Here is a 7,500-nt window from a genome sequence, read left to right as displayed (position 1 = left end):
ATGCCAACCCCGGGAAGCACACCATTCACACACTCCCGACCGGTGTGGTGTGGCGGTGATTGGATAGTTACGGATTGAGCACTTGCCAAGGATCAAAATGTGTCATTTAGAAGAAACATTTTCAAAAAGTTTTTAAAATCTTGTGGGTTTGCAACTCATAAGAGCGTCACTTTCAACGTCCCCGGTATTGGATTGAGTTTCTAAAAACAACCGTGCACACCGAGGTTAAACTTTACCGGCTCCACTCCGACTCGCCGCTCGCCCACAATTTGTTTGCAACGAAACATTTGTTTTTAATTTTGTTGGTTTGAAATTGTTTTGAAAAGGTTCTTTAAATCTAGTGGGTTTGCAACTCATAAGAGCGTCACTTTCAACGTCCCCGGCATTGGATTGAGTTTCTAAAAACAACCGTGCACACCGAGGTTAAACTTTACCGGCTCCACTCCGACTCGCCGCTCGCCCACTAGTCCGAAGGCAACAAAACATTTGTTTTTCATTTTGATGAAAATTTCTGTTTTTAAATCTTGTTGGTTTGAAATTGTTTTGAAAAGGTTCTTTAAATCTTGCGGGTTTGCAACTCATAAGAGCGTCACTTTCAACGTCCCCGGCATTGGATTGAGTTTCTAAAAACAACCGTGCACACCGAGGTTAAACTTTACCGGCTCCACTCCGACTCGCCGCTCGCCCACAAATCCGAAGGCAACAAAACATTTGTTTTTAATTTTGATGAAATTTTTTGAAAACATTGGCTTGGCAAGCCCCAATCCGCGACTATCCACCCACCGCCACCCCACACGGGTGGTTGTTGTTGCGAAATGAGGTTGTGGTCGACATGCCCGTGCATTTGAGAAGGAGTTCCTAGCACTCCATGCTCTCCCATGCCAAAAAAAAGCCTAGACAACCCCATTTCGCAACTTTCCACGCCTTTTTTTTCCTCCCTCACCCATGGCGGCGGCATGGTGGCGGCGGCCGGATTCCGGCCACCACCGCCATGGGTGGCAGCCCCCCGACCCCGACACCAAACCCATAATACCGAGGCAACATATCGAGGCAACATGACATGGGTGTGGCGTGGGGGAAGGGGGCTGCAGCTAGGAAGGCATGGGCTGCCATGCATATGCAGGCAACACACACCCCCCTATATAGCATTTTATGCATTTAGCCCTTTGACAGGAAGAGACATCACCTATGCGCGAGGAGTCATAATGGGCTCTAAATAATTCAATACAAGGTATTTGGACGTGATTTTTTGCAGGGATACTAAGAAACATGCAATCTATGATGGGAAAAAGTTTCATAAATTTTTGAAGTCGGGAAGTATTTTTTATTATTTTTAGAAGTCGTAAAATTGAAAAAATCATTAAAACAAATCCGGGAGGAATTTTTTAGTTTTGTAAGTTGGAGAAGGTCCTAAAAATCATAGACTACTTATGGGGAGCTTATTGTGCGAGGAAATTTCAATAAAAACGGGGTTTGACAAGATTTGAAAAATTCTGTCGACATTTGAAAAAACCTGGAACCATGCTGCCGGCATGCTGCGCGCATGCCATGGCAGGACAAGTTTCGCTAGCCTCACTGTCGACAGATGCGCAAGCTGCGCGCACGCTGCGCACAGGCTGCGCGCATGCTGCGCACAGACTGCGCGCACGCTGCGCGCATGCCATGGCAGGACAAGTTTCGCTAGCCTCACTGTCGACAGATGCGCAAGCTGCACGCAAGCTCCGCGCACGCTGCGCACAGCCTGCGCGCATGTTGTGCGCATGCTGCGCGCAGGCTGCGCGCAGGCGCCGCGCATGCCATGGCAGGACAAGTTTCGCTAGCCTCACTGTCGACAGATGCGCAAGCTGCGCGCACAGGCTGCGCGCACGCCATGGCAGGACAACTTTCGCTAGCCTCACTGTCGACAGAATCAGCACGCTGCAAGCAAGCTGCGCGCGCGCATGGCAGGACAAGTTTCGAAAAATTCTGTCGACAGGCTGCCGGCATGGTGCGCGCACGCTGCCGGCATGCTGTGCGCACGCTGCCGACATGCTGTGCGCACGCTGCGCACAGGCTGCCGGCATGCTGCGCGCAGCCCATGGCAGGACAAGGTCCGAAAAAATCTGTCGACATTTTTACGCCGTGGTAGGCTTCCGCTTCGCGTCACTTTGTCGACATTCAAGCCTACCATTTGTATTGAATTTTTCAAACCTTGTCAAACCCCATTATTCAAATGTCGAAAAATTTTGTCGACATTTTTACGCCATGATAGGCTTCCGCTTCGCGTCACTTTGTCGGAATGCATCGCATGGCGAGGTAAGGCCACGGCATGCCAAGGCGAAGGCAACGCATGGCTTGAATGGCTTGGTCAAGGCCACATCATGGGCACGGCATGCCAAGGCAAGGCGAGGCAAGCCATCCTTAGCCTCGCCTACACTCACTTTCTCGGAATGCATTGGATGATGAGCAATTCCAAGGTAAGGCAACGCATGGCTTGAATGGCTTGGTGTAGGCCACAACTTGGGCATGGCATGCCAATTGTCACGGGATGACTCTTGAAGCCTTCCTTCCGTGCGGCCTTAGACTTGATCGCCTCTCCGAACAAGCTAAGTCAGCCTTCCTTCCTGCAAAATAAGATCGAACCAAGCAAGAACACAAGAACAAGAGCAAGAACGATAAGAACGCTCAAGAACACTTAAGAACACTTGAGAGAGTTTGGGAGAATATTTGCTTGTATTGCTACTATGCTTTACAAGTTGTGAGGTGAGGATTCCTAATGAGGAACCCTCCTTATATAGAGGTCCTAGCTCACCAAACCCTAAAATGGAGGGCTAGGATCGAAACAATCTAACGGTCTAGAATCGTTGCTACCTAACTTTACAGATACATTGAATCTAGACATTAAGTAAAGGGATCTAGAATGATCCATCCGACGGGCCGGGCCTTGAGCTTCTCTTGTTGGGCTTGACCTTCACAAATGAATCTTCTAGAAGGGCCCAATAGTTGTTGGGTTGAACCTCCAACATGCGGGCCGTGACATCCTCCCCCACCTAATCTGGCGACGTCCTCGTCGTCGAGGTTGTCCCGTCTCGTTCGAATGCTTCGATGTAGTCCTTGTACTGCCATAAGGACTCCCCTTTCTCCCAATTTCCTTCGGACTCTGGCAGGCCCTTCCATTTGACAAAGTACTCAAAGTACCTCGGTACACCCTTGCTTCGCACCTCTCGCTTGGCCATGATGCACTCAACTTCCCTGTCAAATGAAGTCACCATCAAAGGCGGAGCTCGTTGAGACTCCCCACGACTTGGCTCCTCGGGGTCGGCATGGTAGGGCTTGAGATTGCTCACATGAAACACCGGATGAATCTTCAGTCGTTGCGGTAGTTCCACACGGTAAGCAGCTCTTCCCACGGTTCGGAGGATAGGAAATGGGCCCTCATATCTCCTCAACAACGCCTTGTGTACCTTTCTAGTGGACTTGTGTTGAGAGGGGTTGAGCTTCACAAAAACCAGGTCACCTGGTTGGAATACAACATCACGCCGATGCTTGTCCGCCCATTTCTTCATCTTCCGAGTTGCCTTCTCTAATTGAGCCCGAGCAAGCTCATTAGTCACCTGCCAGTCCTTGGCCGTCTTGTATGCAGCAGGGCTACTCCCCGTGTAGCCTGACACCACTGTGCTTGGAGTCATAGGTTGTTGTCCCGTTGCCAACTCAAAAGGACTTGACCCTGTCGACTCTGACCGCTGCAAATTGTACGAGAACTGAGCAACATCCAACAACTTTGCCCAATCTCGTTGGTTAGCACTCACATAGTGCCGTAAGTATAACTCCAACAGTGCATTCACCCGCTCCGTCTGGCCATCTGTCTGTGGGTGAAAGCTGGTAGAGAAGTTCAGTTGTGAGCCAAGTAGCTTGAATAGCTCCGTCCAGAGCTTACCAGTGAAGCGAGTGTCACGGTCACTGATAATACTCTTTGGGACCCCCCAATACTTCACCACATGCTTCATAAATAAGCGTGCGGCTTCCTCCGCTTTGCAATCCGTCGGTGCGGGGATGAAGGTAGCATACTTGGTGAACCTGTCGACCACCACCAAAATAGAGCCACACCCTTCTGACTTGGGTAGACACACAATGAAGTCCATGGAAATACTCTCCCATGGTCTGGTTGGAACAGGAAGTGGCTCTAGCAACCCACCCGGCTGCTTCTGCAAGGTCTTGTCTTGTTGGCATACAAGGCAAGTCCGCACGAACGAGTCTACATCTTCCCGCATCTGTGGCCAGTAGTAAGCTTCACTCATCAACGCCAAAGTTCGATGGGTGCCTGGATGTCCCGCCCACTTCGAGTCGTGACACTCCTTTAGTAGCTCTCGCCTCAAATTGTCCCACCTTGGAACATAGATTCTCTTCCCTGTTGCATATAGAACACCATCATCGAGCCAAAATCTTCTTGTCTTCCCATCTTTGACAAGCTCTAGTAGACTTTTGGCTTGGGGGTCATGCAACAAGCCCTCTCGTATCCTCTGCATGAGAGAACTCTGTGGTTGTACAACAGCTGCAAGTGCGGCCTTCCTGCTTAAGGCATCAGCAACGACATTTGTCTTCCCTTGCTTGTACTCCAGTTTGTAGTCGAACTCTGCCAAGAAGTCTTGCCACCTAGCCTGCTTGGGTGACAACTTCGGTTGGGACTGAAAGTAGCTTGTGGCAACATTGTCAGTCTTGACCACGAATTGAGAACCAAGTAGGTAGTGCCTCCAAACTCGCAAGCAGTGCACTACGGCTGTCATCTCCTTCTCTTGAACGGTATACCTCCGCTCGGTGTCATTGAGCTTCCTACTCTCGAAAGCCAATGGGTGTCCATCCTGCATGAGTACACCACCAATAGCAAAATCTGATGCATCAGTGTGTACCTCAAAAGCTTGGCTAAGATCAGGAAGTCTCAGCACTGGTTCCTCCATAAGTGCCTTCTTCAAGTCGTCAAAGGCACGTTGGCATAGTGGCGTCCACAGCCACGTCTTGTTCTTCTTCAGCAAATCCGTCAAGGGGGCGGCAATGGCTGAATATCCCTTGATGAATCTGCGATAGTAGTTGACTAATCCAAGGAAAGACCGCAACTCAAGTACCTTGGTTGGTGGTTCCCATTCTTGAATGGCTCGCACCTTGCCCTCCTCCATGAGCAACTGTCCACCCCGTATCTTGTGACCAAGGAACTCCACCTCATCTTGGGCAAATGAGCATTTCTCCTTCTTCACATATAGCTGGTTCTCCCTCAGAACTTTGAACACCTTCTGCAAGTGCTCGAGGTGTTCTTCTAGAGAATTGCTGTACACCACAATATCATCGATGTAAACCACAACAAATTTGTCCAAGAAAGGATGGAATACCTTGTTCATTAGAGTGCAAAAAGTAGCAGGGGCGTTAGTCAGGCCGAACGGCATGACGAGGAACTCATAAGACCCATATCTTGTCACACATGCGGTCTTCGGTTCATCTCCCGGTGCGATCCTCACTTGATAGTATCCCGAGCGCAGGTCCAACTTGGTGAAGTACCTAGCTCCTCCCAACTGATCAAACAAATCTGCAATCAAAGGGATTGGATACTTGTTTTTTATGGTCACCTTGTTTAGCGCCCTGTAGTCGATGCACAACCTCAGTGTTCCTTCCCTCTTCTTCTGGAAAAGAACTGGGGCACCATAAGGGGCCTTGGACGGTTGGATGTAACCAGCATCCAACAACTGCTTCAACTGCTTCCTCAATTCCTCCAACTCAGGAGGTGCCATCCGGTATGGCGCTTTGGCAGGGGGCTTGGCACCCGGTTCCAACTCTATGGCATGATCCACCTCTCTCCTCGGTGGTAGAGTGTTGGGCAGCTCCTTTGGCATGACATCCGCAAACTCTTTAAGGACTGCTTCTACAGCTCTAGGGACTGGTTGGACTTCCTTCTCAACTGCCTCAATCCTTACAGTCGCAAGGAACGTCTCTTCGCCCTTCTTCCAAGCTTTGGAAAACTGCATGGCTGACAAGAGCTTCGACTCTCCTTGTTGCCTCATCACCGGCACCATGCATGGTATTGCTCCCTCCTGTGCTATGCACATAGTATTGTAAAATGGAATGGGAAATGCCTTTACCTTGTCCATGAACTCCATTCCAAGCACGACATCGTAGTCATCCATCGAGATCACGGAGAAGTCGGCTACTCCCTTCCAAGTGGCAATGTGCAGCTCCACACCACGAGCTACTCCATCAATTGGCTTGGCAGTTGAATTCACCGTCTTCATACTGCCTGCTTCCTTTGAGACCCGGCACCCAAGTCTCTTTGCTTCCCGCACTGACATGAAGTTGTGAGAAGCACCCGTATCCACTAGACAACGGGTTGTCTTGCCATCCACCATGGCATCGACATACATCACGCCTTTGGCTTGAACCTGTGGCTTGGGGACTTTGGCCTGTAGGGCATTGAAGCGGTGAATGGCTCCCATCCCTGCTTCCCTGTTGGCCTCCTCTTCCTTCTCCTGGTTCATGGCATTCAAGGCTTTCTTTTGTGGGCAATCCCGCATCATGTGCGGTCCGTCGCACAAGTAGCAAGCTAGCTTCGACTTGTCCTTCCCCTTGTCACTTTTGTCATTCTTCTTCGCAAATGGCTTGTGACTGTCGGACTTATCTCCCGACTTGCTACCCTCCTTCGGCTTGTTATCTCCCCCACCGGATCCACTGCTACTTTTCTTGCCTTTGAACTTTGAGTCACCTTGATCTGTCTTCTTGAACTCCACAAGAGACTCGGCTGCAGCAATTGCCTCTGACAGGGTTTGGACATGTCTCCTTTGCAACTCCAGTTTGGCCCAATTCTGTAGGCCACTCATGAAGTACATGAGCTTGTCTTCATCTGTCATGGTTGGCACCTCGAACAACAGGTTGGTGAACGTGGTGACATAGTCTTTCACGCTCCCCGTCTGCTTTAGCCATCTCAGCTTCTCCTTTGCCTCATACTTGGCATTCTCTGGATAGAAATGTAGCATAATATCCTTTTTAAATGCATCCCAGGTATCTAGTGTAAACGTACCTTGGTCGATTTCCATGGATCGACGACGCCACCACATGAGAGCATTGTCGGTGAGAAATAATGTTGCCGTAGTGATTCTGGACTCATCATCGTCCATCTTCAGATACTTGAAATACCTTTCGATATTCCACAAGAATGTGTCTAGCTCCTTCGCTTCCCTCTTCCCATTGAAAGCTTTGGGTTTGAAGGAATCTAACACCTTTGGTTCCTTCGGAGTCCGAGTCTTGTTCAGGACAGCTTCCTTGCACAAGGCCCAATCTCCCTTCACATCCTTCACCTCATCACGAAGCGCAGTAAGCTCCGCCAAGAAGTGATCCAGCTTGGTTTGGACATCTAGCTTCATCATGTCTAGCGCGGAGTTGAGGGCTCCCTGGAATTGGCCTTGAAGCTCTTCCACAAAAGCTTCGAAACCCACCTTCGTAAGGACGTCCTCCTCGAGTCTCTGATCAAGCTCGTTCACGGCA

This window comes from Prunus avium, unplaced genomic scaffold, assembly GCF_965620075.1.
Source record: "Prunus avium unplaced genomic scaffold, drPruAviu1.hap1.1 HAP1_SCAFFOLD_112, whole genome shotgun sequence".
Classification (NCBI taxonomy): Eukaryota; Viridiplantae; Streptophyta; class Magnoliopsida; order Rosales; family Rosaceae; genus Prunus; species Prunus avium.
This window is presented reverse-complemented; position numbering follows the sequence as displayed.